At 39.6% G+C, this 12,501-nt stretch overlaps 1 pseudogene; it reads right to left on the bottom strand.

The window, feature by feature from the left end:
• The window catches only part of LOC101835845, a 63,860-nt pseudogene that overhangs the window by 46,860 nt on the left and 4,499 nt on the right, over positions 1-12,501 (bottom strand).

The raw sequence follows: 12,501 nt of genomic DNA, 5'->3' as shown, positions 1-12,501 counted from the left end.
TGCCATCCATTTGCCTGCAAATTTCAGGATTCCACTGTTTTTTTTTTCCAGAGTAGTACTCCATTGTGTAAATGTACCATATTTTCTCTATCCACTCTTCAGTTGTGGGGCATCTAGGTTGCTTCCAGGATCTAGCTATTATATATAATGCTGCTATGGACATAATGGAACAGACAACCTTGTTGTGTGAATGGGCATCTTTTGGGTATATGCCTAAGAGTGGAATTGGTGGGTCTTGTGGTAGACTGATTCCCATTCTCCTGAGGAATCTCCATACTGATTTCCATAGTGGCTGTACGAGTTGGCACTCCCACCAGCAGTTAAGGAGTGTTTCCCTTTCTCCACATCCTCTCCAGGATAAACTGTGTTTTTGATTTTAGCCATTTTGACATGAGTAAGATGGTATCTCAGAGTTGTTTTGATTTGCATTTCCCTAATGGCTAGGGATGTTGAGCACTTTCTCAAGTGTCTCTCTACCATTTTATACTTCTCTATTGAGAATTATTTATTTAGTTCAGTCCCCCACTTTTTAATTGAATCCTTTGGTGTTTTGGATAATAGCTTCTTGAGTTCTTTGTAAATTTTGGAGATCAGCCCTCTGTCAGATGTGGGGTTAGTGAATATCTTTTCCCAAACTGTGGGTTGCCTTTTTGTCTTGCCGACTGTGTCCTTTGCCTTACAGAAGCTTCTCAGTTTCAGCAGGTCCCATTTATTAATTGTTGATCTCAGTGTTTGTGCTACTGGTGTTATGTTCAGAAAGCAGTCTCCTGTACCAATTCCTTCAAGGGTACCTCCCACTTTCTCTTCTAACAGTTCAGTGTGGCTGGGTTTATGTTGAGGTCTTTGATCCATTTGAACTTAAGTTTTGTGCGTGGCAATAGACATGGATCTATCTGCAGTCTTCTACATGCCAATATCCAGTTATGCCAGCACCATTTGTTGAAGATGCTATCTTTTTTCCATTGTATAATTTTAGCTTCTTTGTCGAAAGCCAGGTGTTCATAGATTTGTGGATTAATCTCAGGGCTTTCAATTAGATTCCATTGGTCTACCTGTCTATTTTTGTGCCAATACCAAGCTGTTTTCAGGACTATAGCTCTATAATAGAGCTTGAAGTTAGGGATGGTGATGCCTCCTGACGTTGCTTTGTTGAGCAGGGTTGTCTTGGCTATTCTGGGTTTTTGTTTTTCCATATAAAGTTGAGAATTGTTCTTTCAAGGTCTGTGAAGAATTGTGGTGGGATTTTGATGGGGATTGCATTGACTCTGTAGATTGCTTTTGGTAGGATTGTCATTTTTACTACATTGCTCCTACCTATCCAAGAGCATGGGCGATCTTTCCATTTTCTGGTGTCTTCTTTAATTTCTTTCTTTAAAGACTCAAAGTTCTTTTGATACAGGTCTTTCACTTGTTTGGTTAGTGTTACCTCCAGGTATTTTATGTTTTTTTTGTGGCAATTGTAAAGGGTGATGTTTCTCTGATTTCTTTCTCAGCCCTTTTATCGTCTGTATATAGTAAGGCTACTGATTTTCTTGAGTTGATCTTGTATCTTGCTACTTTGCTGAAGGTGTTAATCAGCTGTAGGGGTTACCTGGTAGAGTTCTTTGGGTCACTTATGTAAACAATCATATCATCTGCAAATAGTGAAAGTTTTACTTCTTCCTTTCCATTGTTTCCCCTTGATCTCCTTTTGTTGTCTTATTTCCCTAGCTAGAACTTTCAGTACAATATTGAAGAGGTGTGGGGAGAGAGGCATCCTTGCCATGTTCCTGATCTTAGAGGAATTGTCTTGAGTTTCTCTCCATGTAGTTTGATGTTGGCTGTTGGTTTGCTGTATATAACTTTTATGATGTTTAGGTATGTTCCTGTTATCCTGGATCTCTCCACAACCTTTATCATGAAGGAGTGTTGTATTTTATCAAAGGCTTTTTAAACATAGTGAGATGATCATGTGATTTTTGTTCCTCAGCTTGTTTATATTGTGGATTACATTGATAGATTTTCATATATTGAAACATTCCTGCATCACTGGAATGAAGCCTACTTGATCATGGTGGATGCGTTTTCTGATGTGTTCTTGGATTCAATTTTCCAGTATTTTATTGAGTATTTTTGCATCAGTGTTCATGAGGGAAATTGGTCTGAGGTTTTCTTTCTCAGTTGTGTCTTTGTGTGTCAATGTTGGGTATCAATGTTATTGAAGCCTGGTAAAAATAGTTTGGCAAAGACCCTTCTGTTTCTATTGCATGGAATACTTTGAGGAGAATTGGTATAAGCTGTTCTGAATTTCTGGTAGAATTCTTCACTGAAGCCATCTGGGCCTGGGCTTTTTTTTGCTTGGGAGACTTTTGATGACTGTTTCTATTTCCTTAGGTCTTATAGGGTATTTAGATTGCTTATCTGTTCATGATTTGATTTTGATAAATGATATTTATCCAGAAAATTGTCCATTTCCTGTAAATTTTCAAATTTTGTGGAGTACGGCTTTTCAAATTATGATCTGATGATACTTTTGAGTTCCTTACTGTCCATTGTTATGACCCCTTTTTCATTTCTGATTTTGGATTTTCATGTTCACCTTCTGCCGTTTGGTGAATTTGATAAAAGTTTGTCTATCTTGTTGATTTTCTCAAAGAACCAACTCTTTGTTAAATTGACTTTTTGTATGGTTTTCCTAGTTTCTACTTTATTGATTTCAGCCCCCAATTTAACTATTTCTTGGTATCTGCTCCTCTGGGGTGAGTTTGCTTCCTTTTGTTCTAGAGCTTTCAGTTGTGCTGTTAATTCTCTAGTGTGACTATTCTCCAGTTTCTTCATGTGGGCACTTAGTGCTATGAACTTTCCTCTTAGCACTACTTTCAAAAGTGTCCCATAAGTTTGGATATGTTGTGTCTTCGTTCTCCTTGAATTGTAGGAAGTCTTTAATTTCTTTTTTTATTTCTTCTTTGACCCAGGAGTGGTGCAATTGTGTATTATTCAATTTCCATGAGTTTGCACGGTTTCTGCGATTTGTGTTATTGTTGAATTCCAACTTTAAGGCATGATGGTCTGATAAGATACATGGAGTTATTCCAATTTTTTTTGTACCTGTTGAGGTTTGCTATGTTGCCAAGTATTTGGTCGATATTTAATAAGGTTCCATGTGGATGTGAGAAGAAGTATATTCTTTTGTGTTTGGATGGAATGCTCTATAGATGTCTGTTAAACCCAATTGGTTCATAACATCTATTTGATCCTTCATATCCTCTTTAAGTTTCTGTCTTGTGGTCCTGTCTAGTGGTGACAGTGGGGTGTTGAAGTCTCCCACTACAACTGTGTGAGGTTTTATATATGCTTCGAGTTTTAGTAATGTTTCTTTTACGGATGTGGATAGCCTTGTATTTGGGGCATAGATGTTCAGAACTGAGACTTCATCTTGGTTGATTTCTCCTGTGATGAGTTTGAGATGACCTCCTTCATCTCATTTGATTGATTTTAGTTTAAAGTCTAATTTTTAGATATTAGGATTGCTACCCTCACTTGTTGCTTGGGTCCATTTGATTGGAAAATCTTTTCCCAACCCTTAACTCTGAGGTAATGTCTGTCTTTGAGGCTGAGGTGTGTTTCTTGTATGCAGCAGAAGGATGGGTTCAGTCTTCGAATCCATTCTGTCAGCCTGTGCCTTTTCATGGGCGAGTTACGACTATTATTATTGAGGGAAATTAATGACCATTTTTTGTTCATTCTTGTTTGTTTTGGAATGGTTGTTGTTGGTGGAATTGTATGTGGATTTCCATCACTTTTTCTTTTGCCTGTTGGTAAAGTGGGATTATCTATTGCCTATGTTTTTCTGGTTGTAGTTAGCTCCCTTGGGTTGGAGTTTTCCTTCCAGAATTTTCTGTAGGGCTGGGTTAGTGGATATGTATTGTTTAAATCTGGTTTTGTCATGAAACATCTTGTTGATTTAAAGCTTTTCTGGGTATAGCAGTCTTGGCTGGCATCCATGGTCTCTTAATGTTAGTAGAATATCTGTCCAGGACCTTCTGGCTTTCACAGTTTCCATGGAGAAGTCAGGTGTAATTCTGATAGGTTTCCCTTTTTATGCAACTTGGCCTTTTTCCCTAGCTGTTCTTAATATTCTTTCTTTATTCTGCATGTTTGGTGTCTTGATTACTATGTGTCGAGGGGAGTTTTTTTTTTTTTGGGTCCACTCTATTTGGTGTTCTGTAAGCTTCTTGCACCTACATTGGCATGTCTTTCTTTAGGTTGGGAAAGTTTTTTTTCTATTATTTTGTTGAATATGCTTTCTGGCCCTTTAAAGTGGGTTTCTTCACCTTCTTCTATACCTATTACTCTTAGGTTTGGTCTTCTCACGCTGTCCCATATTTCCTGGATATTTTGTGTTAGGGATTTGTTGGGCTTAAAATTTTTTTGGTCAATGAATCTAATTCTCCTAGTATATCTTCAACACCTAAGATCCTCTCTTCTATCTCTTGTAGTCTGTTGGTTATGCTTGCATCTGTAGTTCCAGACCATTTTCCCATTTTTTCGAATTCCAGCATTCCTTCAGACTGTATTTTTTTATTGTTTCTATTCCAGATTTCAATCCTTGCACTGTTTGAATAGTTTCTTGCAATTTTTGCTTTGTCTTTTGCTCCATTTCTTGATTTTTTTCTTCCATCTCTTTAAGGGATTTTCTCATATCCTCTTTGAGGGCCTCTATCATTTCCATGAAGTTTTTTTTAATGTCATTCTCTTCTGGTTCATTTGTGTTGGGGTGTTCCAATCTTGTTGGTGTAGGGTCTCTGGACTCTATCAGTGTCATATTGGTTTTTTCTATTGCTCCTTGTGTTTTTATATTGTCTCCTTCCCATCCGTTCTTGCAGTGGGTTCCTGAGGGTGCCTCTTTCTCTCCTGGTGGGTGTAGGACCAGGGTTCCCTTCTGGTGGGTGTAGGCAAGTTCACTATTGTGGTAGCTTTCCTCTTCCTGGTCTCATGGGTGGAGAAATGGACTAGGATCCTGGGGTGCTTTGGATTCCACTGGGATAGGTGGGGGCCTCAGTGGTATACCCCAGGCACAGGAGTGTGGCCTGAAGAAAGGCCCTGGTAGTCTTAATTACATGGGTGGATCAGGAGACTAGGGTGCTGGGGTGCACTGGTTCCTGCCCCTGGGATGGAAGATGCAGCGGTAGACTCCAAACATAGGCAGCTGGTCTAGTCCTAGTTCCATGGGTGGAGCAGGAAACTATGGCTCCTGCTGCCTCCGCCGGGATGGAAGTCTCAGTGGCAGAGCCCATGTCCAGGTAGGCAGTCCGGATATGGGCTAGGTTTTCTCTTTATGGCTTGTCTAATAAAAACAATTTTTGGTTTACCTGTGACAAACATATAAATCATCACATGCTTTTATTTTGAAATTCTCAAATTTACAAAAGAGCTTCAGGAATAATTCAGTGAACATTTTAATAATCATGAGTCACCATATATTTCATTTTTTACTTCCCTTCCACACCCCCCTACAAGACTTTTTCCAAATTAATCAGCCATTATGGACAACTCATTCAGCACATGGTGTCTTTTATATATGAGAATATTTAGCTTTAATCTTAGCACACATTAATATAATCAGTAATCCAGTAAGATTTGCTTAAAAACCTCCCCCCACTTGCAGGTGGCCTTTGCCCCTCAGTTTCCACTATTACAGAAAGATTTACTGGTATTTTTATTGGATGACATTGCCTTTCCTTTAGAGTATGAGTGAAATATCTTGAGGTTTTGATCTCTTCATTTCTCTGATTATTTTTCATGATCACATTCAAAGTAAACACTTTTTGTAAGACCACACAGTATTGAACTTCTTATTGCATAATGCTGGTGCAAAAAGTGATAGACTGGGTTTTCATCATTGTTTGAGCAGGTACCTGTTGGATTTTCTACTGAAAGGACGCATACAATGTGCTTCTGAGCATTATGCCTGACTTAACCTTTCCTTTACCTTGGTTACTTATTGAACCCCACTTATTGCTCCTCATACCATTGTGCTTTGGGTGAACTTCTAAGGTATGTCCTTTCACCTCTGGAATAAAGTGGAAATAAGCTATGGTATATAATAAAGAATATATATACACATATATGTATATATAAATAATACAGAAAATAAGCTGTTTTCAAATCCCTTACATATAAAGCTCTTGGGAGATTCATAACAGTAACTTTGTTTTCATTTATATCTTCATTTGTTCCCTAGCTAGCCAGTTTAATGAACATCTTTTCCCATATTCTCACGTGGCACTGAGGCGCGCATGTCAAATAACAATGACTGGTTCTCTCTAGTGCTTGCTTTTCTTTGCCAGTATGAGCCCAGGAATATATCACTTGCATGATAACTAACACAGGAACAAAGAGTGAAATGACAACACAGATACATCTGATCCAAAATAGACTAAAGGGCGATGTCTCAGAGTGTTTGAGCACCCGGTTCTCAGGGGTTTGAGGATCTGGTCTCTCTGAGTGAGGTTGGCTGCCTGAGCCCCAGTCCCTTTCCCTGACCCCTGTAGGTGGTACTGGTATGGGGTACAGGGTTCCCAGAAAATCTCCTTGGCCAGCTTTGTATCCCAGAGGAAGAGAAAGGACAGGTTGGGTTTGACACCTAACTCTAAAGCAATTTCATCCATGTAGTTAATGCTCTCGATATATGCCTCCGGGGCTTTTCACAAACCTGGAACAAGAAGAAAATACTCAAATGCCTGTGTTAGATTTCACTTGTGAGTTTCCTGTTGGTTTTTTCCTGCTTGGTAGCATGTTTATTTTCTTTTATTCACAAATCATCTTCATTTTGTACATATACATGCTTTACTGCAGGTTTTAAGGATAACTCATACTTTATAGACATTTTTAAACTCCCCCAAAGGGCCCAGTAGAGTGGCATAAGTATAGAAACTGTTGAACAATTAAATTAATTTTTGGAGAGATATGTAGCATTTTTCCAGGCAGAGAATTCAATTCTACTATATAAAAATGGTAAACAAGAACCATGAGTTGGGCAGCACAGTGTGATAAACTTCACTGTCTATTTCTGTTTCCTAGCCACACAAAATATCTTGTTACATATTAATTACTGGATACAAATTATGCCCTCAAATATTCTTAGGCAATAGCAACTTGTTCCACAAGCTTGGAAATTTGGAAGTCCTTGGCTAAATTTCTCTTGAGTAAAAGAGAAACAAAACCAATATTATAGATAATTTATGAACTATCGAGACTTTTCAAAATGTTTAGAAGATGCTAATGAGTATTTTAAAAAATATCATAAAATTTGAACATCTAACTAAATGAAAAAGTTCGTTGGGGACCACAAACCAAGGCACAAGAGAGCAGCAATAATTTATTATTTAAGGCAAAAATTAAATTAATAAAGTCAGAAGAAGGAGAATTGATATATGATAAAGGTAGTTTCTTGAAAAATAAAACCAAATAGTAAAATAAGTACATTTCTTAAAGTTATGAAGTTGTGATATGAATATTTTATCTTATCTTCTGATTTCCCTAAGGGTGCTCTTGATGGAAGTGCCCAGAGCAGCTGATAAGCAAATTTGAGTAACTGTCACCTAGCTACCAGCTACTGCGTTAAAGTGTTTGCATTCCTCTAGATTCTGAATTTAGATTCTTTCTGACCACAGTTCCTACAAGCAGTGAATGCCTGCTTCCTGTATTTGGTCTGTTTGGAGCTTGATGGTTGTACAGACTAGGGCATTCTAGGGAGGTTCAGTTAGTGTAGGAACTCAGGATCCATTTGCTGGGGGTTTTTACACATAACACCCTTTGTGTGATTGAACAAAAGCAATCATATCAGATCATAGTTAGGCATAAGGCATGTGATGAGAAAATCAAGTAGTTCCCTCTGTCACAGTTTCATTGACTTTCACAACAACAAAATTCCCCAACCAGGTTCCTTACTCCTTTTCCATTTTCTGTTTCTTTCTGTTGAGAGTCGCTATCATGCCACTCCGTGAGGGTAACTTTTTCAGTCCTGAAAAAAGCAAAACAGTCTTTGAAGGACTGTCAGGAGGGCTGGGTAAGGGAAGCAAACAAAATGATGTCTGTGAAAAAGAATGGTTATAGCTGTCAGATCTCCATGGAACAAACAGTCAAAGCCATATTTAGAGTACTTCCCAGAAGGCCATTCTGTTACAAATCAGCTTTAGGCTGTCAGCGAGGAGAGTCAGTTTTCTCTCAGGGAAAATATGTTTTTGAGTTGCTTTTTCAGTTTAAATCTGTGCTTAAGACTTACGACTGTTAAACACTCATGTTAATATGGCTTTTTGACCAATACATGATATTTGCATATATTTATGAAATACTGTATGAGGCTTTGATTCATGTATATATGGGGTAATAATGAGCTTGGAATAATTAGCATACCCATAACCTTAAAGCTTTTCATTCCTTTAAAAAGTTTTTTTAATTAACTTACTAAGTAGCATGTTTCCTTATGGCAGAACAGCAGAGAGAAAATAAAGTTGGGCTCATGGTGTCATATTGATGATGGGGCAGGCATAAACTGATAACATGCAACTAAAACCCCTAAGAGGAGATGGAGAGATGGCTCAGCAGAACACTTGCTTCTCTTCCAGAAGATCCACATTCAGTACCTAGCATCTACATTGGGCCACTTGTAACCATCTATAATTCCAGTGTCAGGGTTTCTAAAAGCACCCCTCTGGGTTCTGTGAGCACCCAGATGTACCTGGCACACATATAATAAAAGCAAGCACACACAGGCACATACATATAATAAAAGAAAGCAAAATAAAAATAAAATAAAATAAACCACAAAGTCGTTTGTTACTATGAATAAGTTTCTCCTGCGAGAGATACATTGCTTATAGAATGGACAACTAGGGTGTTTCTTATGTTAAAGGGACACTCCCATAAAAGAAAGATTGTAAACCCCCAGTACCCTTGTCTAATAAATCAGGGTTATTAGCCACTCTAACAATGGAACCCCAAATAGCTTAGGGATTACATTTTTCAATGTTAAGGATCAACCAGAACTAGAATCATGGGGAACCCGGGCAAGTGCTCTACCACTGAGCTACACCTCTGGCCTTGGCAGAATAGGGAATAGATAGAAGAGAAAGCTAGATGCCCTTATTGTCTGAGTGTATGATGAGAAGCACAGTTGCTCCTGTGAAGACCATCATATCTGTGAATACATGTGCAGCCCATCGGCTCTGGAGCTCTGCTGTGGGAACGGTGGCTCCCACTGGCTGGACCATGCCCATGAAAGCTAGTGTTGGCTTCTCTAACTGAGGAGGGAGGACAAATTTAAACATTGTGTGTTCTCTCCAGGATTTCAGAGTTGTCATCCAAGAAAGGGAAAGAGGAGGTGAAGCCTGTGCAAAGACAACAGTGTCTACAGTCTCCTGAGTACCATCCCCAGAGATGGCTGATGTTGAAGTGAACTCTTTCACATTTGCTTTCACCATCACTTTTCCAGTCATGATGCGATTTGGCAGGTCATCACCAAAGACAGACTGGTGGCTGAGAAATCTGCATACTAAGGAGTATAATAACATAAAATGAGAATGACTATTTTCATAAAGAAGCTGAGGTTGTTAGCTATTAGAAAAACACAGCAGCATTTCAAACTTTTAATATTATATATTACCCTCCCTTGGACACCTGATAGTGTTTATTGGTGAAAAACTAGATTTTGGAGTCAGAATGGGTTTTATACCTCTACTTTTTTTCACTGTGACTATCTGAATAGATGATGAAATAGTTTGTTCTCAGTTTATAAATTTGTAAAATGGTAATACTGACACAACAATCAAAATGACATCACTAATAAAATCATGATATTTAGATAATAAGATTTTTACCAGAAGAAAAGTTCTTCAATGCTGACTTAGGCATTTGTGCTTTGGATCACGTAAAGATTGACAAAAATTGGTTATCAGTCTCTTTCAAGGGTCTGCAAGGTACAACTGTGTGACTTTAAAACTAAATTTTAATTTAAGCTTCACTGGGGATATTTGTTCTTAATTGCATATTAATATTTGGTAATTATAAGGAGTTACAAATTCCTTGAAGAAAGCCCTATTATCAGTGTGCTAGTTGATACATTTATCTTCTACCTTCTTTTACCAGGATTACACAATATTATAAGACTAGGCAGGTTCTTACTCTGCAGCTCAGGCTGGCCTGGAATGCACTGTGTAGTCTGGGCTGCATTTGTAACTTAAGACAATCCTTTTGCCTCAGCCTCTGGAGTGTTGAGATAATAGGCATGATCCACTATGCCTGACTTACTTAGCTTTTTTAAAATACAGAAATCAGTGTTGTGTGAGAAGTTCTAAGTGCCTGGCTGGGGTAAGGCATTGAGAAATTGGGCAGAAGGAGAGTATGTGTGGAAAGAGGCAGAGAAGAGTGAGAGGGTGTGAAAACTGGATAACAAGAGAAAACTGGGTTGAGATGTGAGGCGGAAGAGAGGGAATGGGTCCACAGATGTCATCTGAAACCACGATAGCTCTGGGAAGTGCGGCTTCATGCGGTGGTGAGAGTAGATGGCGTAAGAAATGATGGGATGATGGAAGATAGGAACAGAACAGCCGAATCCAGGCATGCCAGCACTGCGTGAGTATGGTGTGGTCAGAGGCATGAATGATGAAATTGTCCTAGCCGACAGCAGGCTTGAAGGTTACTATGGAACCATGAATTTAAATCTAGAAGAGGAATAGAAAGCAGTTGACAGGTGGCAGTGGAAGAGGTAAGTGATGGTGTATAGGTGGCATGGTGAGACAGGGCGGATAAGACTAGTGCTGGAGCGTAAGACTGCTTCACCAACGTGTCATCTGCATGCCTTCTTTTATACCTCAGCAGAATGGCCAGAATGCCTCGTTGGCAGGAAATGACTTCAGTATTTCCATTTAAAATAAATTCTATTAAACTTAGAGTGTCATCCTTTAGTTATTTTTCCACACACCTACCTTAAGCAATCACTGATTGGCATAGTGTTTTTTAAATCATTTTTTAAAAATTGTGTGTGTTTGTGTGAGGGTATGGAGGTGGGGGGATGCAGTGTCCTTGAAGGCCACAAGAGGGCATCAGATCCCCAGGACCTGGAATTACAGGCAGCTGTAGGTGTCTAGATGTGGGTACTTGGAACTGAATTCTGGTCCTCTGCAAGAGCAGTAAGTGCTACTAACTGTGGAGCCATCTCTTCAGCCCTAGCATAGTAGCTTAAAATATTGTCTAGATCTTACCTGTGTTTAGCCTGCAGTCCATAATTGGCATGGCCAAGCCTTGCATTTAACTTATTCTCTGCCCATCTGTTGATCAAAACTTGGGATAGAACATTTGGATAATTCTGTTATAACGAATGAAGAGCGTGGTGTCTGAGGGATTCCCATTATCCCAAACTCGGTTCCATATCCACACACTTCGTCTCGTGCTGAGGAAAGCCTGTAGAGGAGTAGTCACCCAGTGAACCTTCTATTTCTAATCATATTGATGTAAAATTCTGATATTTTTGCTTTTTAATCGCCAAGGAGGTAGGAGTAACTGCTTCCATCCCCTCACCCACCCTCCTGCTTCTCCCTCTTACGCTGTAAACAGGCCCAGTGGTAGGGTAAAAGAACCAGCCAAAGAAACCCACTCTGCCTCTGAATCCAGAGTCAGTAAAAGAAACACACCCTGGATCTGGAACCTGAGTCAGTGAAAGACACATTTTTAGCGCTGAACCCAGACCCTAAGAAACATACCCTGACTGAAACCAGAGCCAAAGAAACACACTTTGGCTCTGGAACCATAGCCAGTGAAAGAAATATGTCCTGACCCCAAAACTAGAGCCAGCCAGAAAGCTTTGGGGCCAGTGAAAGAAACACAGTTTGGTCTTGAAACCAGAACCAGCTCTGCCCCTGAGCAACTGACACACGAAACCAGCCAATCTCTGAGCACCCTGACTCTGAACCCAGAGCCAGTGAAAGAAACTCTTTATCCCTGGACCCAGGGCCAAAGACAAACACCCTGAGTCTGGAACCAGCGCCAACGAAACACACTTTGTCCCTAGAATCAGAGCCAGTAAAAGACATAGGTCTTGGCCCTAAAATTGGAGTCAAAAGGTTAAAAAGGGCCTGTGAAAGAAACACAGTTTGGCCCTGAAATCAGGGCCATCTCTGCCTCTGACCAACTAAACTAACCAATCCCTGAGCAGGAAAACTAACCAATCCCTGAGCAGAAAAACTTCTCCCTGGAAAAACCCTGCCCCTAAGAAGCCCTATATAAGTCTCTCTGCTTTTTCATTTGCTGGGTGTCCTTTCCCATCCTGGCAGAGGCAGTCACTTTCCTGGACTCCTCCTTCCCACATAAATCTCTTTTTCAAAAGAGTCTGGGGTGAAGATCTTCGTTGGCTGAGGCAGAATAGAAGAACCTTGCTGAGACGTCCCTTGGGGTGGGGGTGGAGTTCCGCAAGTCTGAGCAGAAAAAGTAACAATTTTTCAATGGATCTCGATTAGATTGCTA

Source organism: Mesocricetus auratus, unplaced genomic scaffold (genome assembly GCF_017639785.1).
Source record: "Mesocricetus auratus isolate SY011 unplaced genomic scaffold, BCM_Maur_2.0 Super-Scaffold_100676, whole genome shotgun sequence".
Lineage (NCBI taxonomy): Eukaryota > Metazoa > Chordata > Mammalia > Rodentia > Cricetidae > Mesocricetus > Mesocricetus auratus.
This window is presented reverse-complemented; position numbering and strand designations above follow the sequence as displayed.